The 7,419-nt window shown below is 47.5% G+C and overlaps 2 long non-coding RNA genes across 2 annotated transcripts; both read right to left on the minus strand.

Moving 5' to 3' along the window:
• Positions 1-1,763: 1,763 nt before the first annotated feature.
• LOC310668933 lies at positions 1,764-2,697 on the minus strand. The gene is made up of 2 exons (XR_014506906.1): positions 2,468-2,697; positions 1,764-2,342 (listed from the first exon to the last, which is right to left on the minus strand). It is a non-coding gene; the product is annotated as an uncharacterized lncRNA (long non-coding RNA).
• Positions 2,698-6,040: 3,343 nt separating this feature from the next.
• On the minus strand, positions 6,041-7,032 carry LOC310668929. Its single transcript, XR_014506900.1, has 3 exons — positions 6,993-7,032; positions 6,347-6,883; positions 6,041-6,206 (listed from the first exon to the last, which is right to left on the minus strand). It is a non-coding gene; the product is annotated as an uncharacterized lncRNA (long non-coding RNA).
• Between the last annotated feature and the right edge of the window lie 387 nt (positions 7,033-7,419).

Consider the following 7,419-nt stretch of genomic DNA (forward strand, 5'->3'; position numbering starts at 1 on the left):
TAGACAGGGCTGGGGAAACTAGGCCTCAAGGGGGGGGGCATTTATTAATAAACAAATGATGACCGAGGAGCCCCCCTCCCTTGTGACACGTGTGGCATGTGGACTCCATGGCATCCTCAGAAACCTTTTTAGCACCCACCAAGGCCCCCTGACCCATTTTTGAAAAGTTTTCCCGAAAATTTGTTAATTTTTACAGTACTGCAAGACCGCTTGTTTTGGAAGTTGAGGGATTGGTATTATTTATTTATTTTGCCCTTTGTGAGACATAAACTGGTTCCTTTGACTTAAGGTCTCTGGATCCTTTTAAATAAAGTGATCTGGACAAAATGGGTCAATTAGGAAACCTTTTTATTATACACACTTGCAAATAGGGCAAGCCAAGATCAGGCACATCTTCATTAGGAAAAATACATCTTGTCCGGCTGCAAGTCCTTCCTTCCACGCCCACAAGAAGGGGCGTGCCAGTTTACAGAAGTATCATGTCCGCCTCATTAACATTTTACCACTCCACTTCCCAAGCTAATCAGAATACAATACAATACAAATACCGTTCTTGGCATTTCAAGTTAAGTCATTGGGCCAGTGGCCCACAAATTCAGCTTCTCGTTTGCCTGTGCAAAAATTGCAAGCAGAATCTGACCACCACAGCCCTTGTGATTCTCAGAAACTGATATGCAGAAATATGCCGCCTCTGAACCTGGAGGTAGTATGTAGCCATCACTTGAGTTCACATGGCATCCACCTGGCTTCTTCCCCCAAAGAATCTGGGCGCTATAGTTTGGGTCATTGGGTTTGGTGCTTTTGTAACTGGATTTGTAATGGCTTTTAGTCAAATACAATAATTGATTGATTGATTGATTGATTGAAAAGTTTGTTTTTCCTGAGATGCTAACTTTCTCTCTGCAAGTCATTTCTTGAACAGCTTCTTGCATAAAGATAAGGCTTGCTTTCATTGCTCTGTTCATTTGTGCATTTGACTAGTGTTGTGGGGAGGGAATTGCAACCACTGGGCTGAAAAATGTCCCCCTCCTGCCCTCCTGTGTTTCAAATTCTAGAATAAGAAACTGCCTCTTTCCCCTCAGCTGCTGTGTCTGTTTGTGACATCACAGGAGACCATACATAGACAGGGCTGAGGAAACTAGGCCTCAAGGCCTCAAGGGGGGGGGCATTTATTAATAAACAAATGATGACTGAGAAGCCCCCCCCCTTGTGACATGTGTGGCATGTGGACTCCATGGCACCCTCAGAAACCCTCCTTAGCACCCACCAAGGCCCCCTGACCCACCCATTTTTAAAAAGTTTCCCCAAAATCTGTTAGTTTTTACAGTGCTGTAAGACCGTTTGTTTTGGCAATTGGTATTATTTATTTATTTTTCCCTTAGTGAGAAATAAACAAACTGGTTCCTTTAAGGTCTCTGGATCCTTTTAAATAAAGTGATCTGGACAAAATGGGTCAATTAGGAAACCTTTTTATTATACACACTAGCAAGTGGGGTAACCCAAGATCAGGCACATCTTCATCAGGAAAAGCTCATTTTATAAAGTTGGTTGTCCGGCCGCAAGTCCCTCCTTCCACGCCCACAAGAAGGGGCATCCCAGTTTACAGAAGAATTGTGTCTACCTCATTAACAGTTTACCATTCCATTTCCATGTTAATCAGAATACAATACAATACAATACAATACAATACAATACAATAAATACCTTTATTGCATTTCAAGTTAAGACATTTCAAAATGGCATGAGATACAAAGTCTTTCTTCTTCCTGTTTCCGAGAGATTTGAATGGGGAAATCCTTTTGATTCTTCATGAATAAGAGGCAGTGGGGTGAGGGAGGCCTGGGCCACATCCACACCATTTAACGCACTATGAAGTCGCTTTAAACACTCATGGCTTTCCCCCCCAAAGAATCTGGGAGCTATAGTTGGAAAAGGGTGCCGAGAGTTGTTAGGGAACCCCCTGTTCCCTGCCAAGAAGGGAACCCTACCCCTACCCCCACCCCTACCTCTGACGCTAACCCTAACTCTAACCCTAACGCTAACCCTTAAGCCTTAACTAGAGCTACAATTCCCAGAGTTCCCTGGCAAGGAGGGAACCCTAACCCTGCCCCCTAACTAGAGCTACAATTCCCAGAGTTCCCTGACAAGGGAACCCCAACCCTACCCCTTCCCCTGACGCTAACTCTAACCCTTAACCCTTAACTAGAGCTACAATTCCCAGAGTTCCCTGGCAAGCAGGGAACCCTAACCCTGCCCCCTAACTAGAGCTACAATTCCCAGAGTTCCCTGACAAGGGAACCCCAACCCTACCCCTTCCCCTGACGCTAATCCTAACTCTAACCCTTAACCCTTAACTAGAGCTACAATTCCCAGAGTTCTCTGGCAAGAAGGGAACCCTACCCCTACCCCTACCCCTACCCCTACCTCTACCCTGCCCCTACCCCTAATCCTAATCCTAATCCTTAACAACCATAACAAGTCTCCGTCCCCTTAACCACCTACAGTTCCCAGGGGAAGCCATTCCTGTTTAAAGCGACTTCATAGCAGTTCCAATGGTGCACCTAATGTGGCCTAATGTTGCCTCCCTCATTTTCTTCTCTCTCCCCACTGCCCCATCACTTGCAATGCAGCAGATGTCCACCTGCAGTCTCCCTTCAAAGCTCCTTCTCTCAAGTATGGCCAAGGCCTTGTCCATTCCTCACTACCAGTTGTGCCAATATCTGTGAAGGCCACACCGGAAAAAAACCCCCAGGAGGGGGACATTTTTCAGCCCACTGGTTACATTTCCCTCCACACAACACTAGTCCAATGCAGAAATGAACAGAGCAATGAAAGCAAGCCTTATCTTTGCACAGGAAGCTGTAAATGGCCCAATTCACTTCTCATTAACAGAAGATTTAGCTTGGTCAAGCGTCACTAACTTTAGTGGGCTTAGTTGTGACTTACTCCAGAATAAATAGGAGAGATAATAATAATAATAATAATAATAATAATAATAATAATTTATTATTTATGCCCCGCCCATCTGGCTGGGTTTCCCCAGCCATTCTGGGCGGCTTCCAAAAGAATATTAAAATACTGTGATACATCAAACATTAAAAGCTTCCCTAAACAGGGCTGCCTTCAGATGTCTTCTAAAAGTCTGGTAGTTGTTGTTCTCTTTGACATCTGGTGGGAGGGCGTTCCACAGGGAGGGCGCCACTACCGAGAAGGCCCTCTGCCTGGTTCCCTGTAACTTGGCTTCTCGCAGTGAGGGAACCGCCAGAAGGCTCTCGGTGCTGGACCTCAGTGTCCAGGTAGAGCGATGGGGGTGGAGATGCTCCTTCAGGTATACTGGACCGAGGCCGTTTAAAAGAAGGGAATTGTGTTTTGAGATCTGATCATGAGCAGATCTTTATTTCTGAGAGGCAGCATTTATATTAATGCTTGGAGAATCGACATTTACGTGGGGAGGCTCATTGAGGTTGCTATCACCCATCTGTGACATAAGAAGACATATATCTTGAAAGCTTAAGTAAGAGGTGCCAAGGTTCCCACTTGACCTCTGATCAAGATGCTCTTTTCTATATTCTTAGATGCTTGGTAACTGGCTGTGGATCATCAAGTCAATTTCCAAGGGAAAGAAAGTGGTCACATGTTCAGTTATGGAAAACCTAATAAATATTACATACAAAAATAAATAAATAAAATAAATACTCAATGACCTGCCTTTCAAATAAGTGTAAATGAAGCAGCTGGTTGCCATGGTGAAATTATGATGACACTGTTACTCTGTAGTGGCAGTGCTGAAGTCATAAGTCAGTTTCAAGGGGGGATTTGCCCCCAAGGCCCTGCCTACCAGTTAACAGTGACCTAAAGTTTTCCAGTAAAACATGAAATGGTGCACACACTACATCTTTTTCGTGCATTTATCAGGCATGTTCAAAGTCCATTTGGGGGGCCTAATCCAGCCCACCGGTCAGTTTAATCCGGCCCCTGGGGCAGTTTATTTATTTCCTGGGGTAAAATCCTAAAAAAAAACAAAAAAAACACCACCGTCAATAAATTCAACCCCCCCAAAAAGGTTAACAACTTGGGTTGGCTGTTTCGGTGGCCCTCACAGCCCTTCACTTCAACAAACCTGGCCCTCTTTGAAAAAAGATTGGACAGGGTTACAGTCAAAGAGTTCAAGAGAAGCAGAGAAGGGGTTGCTGGATGTCAGCAGTTTCATTCTCTCCCGTGCTGCAGTGTGTGTGTCTATACTGGATCACATGCTCTGTGTGTTGACATTCCATTCTTTGGAAGTGAGGGAACAGAAGGAACTGGGCGCCACATCCGTCTTCTTTGTCCTTTGTTCTGTTCTGTTGTTTTCTCTCGGAGGGCCCACCCCCCATGGCGCTTCCGTTGGAAAAGGGGTGTGGTTTAAGCAGCCTGGTCACCCCGCCCATTCCCATTGTACCCTGCCCCGTTCCGCACAAGGGTTCAGGTGAGTGCAAAACGCCTTGGGGCGCAGCAAGTTTGGGGAGGGCTGGGGGGCGAGGATGCAATGCCAGTGGGGTGATGCAGGGAAGACAGCAGGCAGGGAAGCTGCTGAGCAGGTGGAGGAGGGAGAATGAAGGGAGGTGGGTGTGCAGCTGAGGGGCCCCGCTCCTATTTCGAGTATTCCAAATAGCAATATGGATACTATAAACACATGGAGAAAGACAAACGTATTTTACCACTCTACTTCCCATGTTAATCACAACACTATACAACACAATACAATAAAAATACCTTTATTGGCATTTCAAGTTAAGACATTCCAAAATGGCATGAGAAACAAAGTCTTTCTTCTTCCTGTTTCTTGTTTCTGAGAGATTTCAATGGGGAAATCCTTTCGATTCCACAATAATAAAAGGCAGTGGGGTGAGGGAGGCTAGGGCCACATCTACACCATTTAAAGCGCTATGAAGTCGCTTTAAACACTCATGGCCTCTTTCCCCAAAGAATCTGGGAGCTATAGTTGGAAAAGGGTGCCGAGAGTTGTTAGGGAACCCCCTGTTCCCTGCCAAGAAGGGAACCCTACCCCTACCCCCACCCCTACCTCTGACGCTAACCCTAACTCTAACCCTAACGCTAACCCTTAAGCCTTAACTAGAGCTACAATTCCCAGAGTTCCCTGGCAAGGAGGGAACCCTAACCCTGCCCCCTAACTAGAGCTACAATTCCCAGAGTTCCCTGACAAGGGAACCCCAACCCTACCCCTTCCCCTGACACTAACCCTAACTCTAACCATTAACCCTTAACTAGAGCTACAATTCCCAGAGTTCCCTGGCAAGAAGGGAACCCTAACCCTGCCCCCTAACTAGAGCTACAATTCCCAGAGTTCCCTGACAAGGGAACCCCAACCCTACCCCTTCCCCTGACGCTAACCCTAACTCTAACCCTTAACCCTTAACTAGAGCTACAATTCCCAGAGTTCCCTGGCAAGAGACCCTACCCCTACCCCTACCCCACCACTACCCCTCCCCCTCCCCCACCCCCACCCCTAATCCTAATCCTAATCCTAATCCTTAACCACCGTAACAAGTCTCCGTCCCCTTAACCACCTACAGTTCCCAGGGGAAGCCATTCCTGTTTAAAGCGACTTCATAGCAGTTCCAATGGTGCGCCTAATGTGGCCTAATGTTGCCTCCCTCATTTTCTTCTCTCTCCCCACTGCCCCATCACTTGCAAAGCAGCAGATGTCCATCTGCAATCTCCCTTCAAAGTTCCTTCTCTCAAGTATGGCCAAGGCCTTGTCCATTCCTCACTGCCAGTACTTCACGTTTCATTTCTCCGATGTAAATAGGGATGTCCTGTGGTTCTCTTGATGACTTTTAAGGCTGGACTTGAGAAAAACCTCACTGGCTCCATTGAAATCCTTTCGATTCCACAATAATAAAAGGCAGTTGGGTGAGGGAGGCTAGGGCTACATCTACACCATTTAAAGCGCTATGAAGTCGCTTTAAACACTCATGGCCTCTTTCCCCAAAGAATCTGGGAGCTATAGTTGGAAAAGGGTGCCGAGAGTTGTTAGGGGACCCCCTGTTCCCTGCCAAGAAGGGAACCCTACCTCTACCCCTACCCCCACCCCTACCTCTGACGCTAACCCTAACTCCAACCCTAACGCTAACCCTTAAGCCTTAACTAGAGCTACAATTCCCAGAGTTCCCTGGCAAGGAGGGAACCCTAACCCTGCCCCCTAACTAGAGCTACAATACCCAGAGTTCCCTGACAAGGGAACCCCAACCCTACCCCTTCCCCTGACGCTAACCCTAACGCTAACCCTTAACCCTTAACTAGAGCTACAATTCCCAGAGTTCCCTGGCAAGGAGGGAACCCTAACCCTGCCCCCTAACTAGAGCTACAATTCCCAGAGTTCCCTGACAAGGGAACCCCAACCCTACCCCTTCCCCTGACGCTAACCCTAACGCTAACCCTTAACCCTTAACTAGAGCTACAATTCCCAGAGTTCCCTGGCAAGAAGGGAACTCTAACCCTGCCCCCTAACTAGAGCTACAATTCCCAGAGTTCCCTGACAAGGGAACCCCAACCCTACCCCTTCCCCTGACGCTAACCCTAACTCTAACCCTTAACCCTTAACTAGAGCTACAATTCCCAGAGTTCCCTGGCAAGAAGGGAACCCTAACCCTGCCCCCTAACTAGAGCTACAATTCCCAGAGTTCCCTGACAAGGGAACCCCAACCCTACCCCTTCCCCTGACGCTAACCCTAACTCTAACCCTTAACCCTTAACTAGAGCTACAATTCCCAGAGTTCCCTGGCAAGAAGGGAACCCTAACCCTGCCCCCTAACTAGAGCTACAATTCCCAGAGTTCCCTGACAAGGGAACCCCAACCCTACCCCTTCCCCTGACGCTAACCCTAACTCTAACCCTTAACCCTTAACTAGAGCTACAATTCCCAGAGTTCTCTGCCAAGAGACCCTACCCCTACCCCTACCCCACCCCTACCCCTAATCCTAATCCTTAACCACCGTAACAAGTCTCCGTCCCCTTAACCACCTACAGTTCCCAGGGGAAGCCATTCCTGTTTAAAGCAATTTCATAGCAGTTCCAATGGTGCGCCTAATGTGGCCTAATGTTGCCTCCCTCATTTTCTTCCCTCTCCCCACTGCCCCATCACTTGCAATGCAGCAGATGTCCACCTGCAGTCTCCCTTCAAAGCTCCTTCTCTCAAGTATGGCCAAGGCCTTGTCCATTCCTCACTGCCAGGATTTCACGTTCATTTCTCCGATGTAAATAGGGATGTCCTGCGGTTCTCTTGATGACTTTTAAGGCTGGACTTGAGAAAAACCTCACTGGCTCCAAACATCCCTGTAAGGCAAAGGCAAACAGGTGAGTGGGATGGCCAACACCCGACAGCGTCCCCCCAGATTCCTCCTCTGGATGCCTGTTAAC

This window comes from Podarcis tiliguerta (assembly GCF_965153285.1).
Source record: "Podarcis tiliguerta genome assembly, chromosome: Z".
Lineage (NCBI taxonomy): Eukaryota > Metazoa > Chordata > Lepidosauria > Squamata > Lacertidae > Podarcis > Podarcis tiliguerta.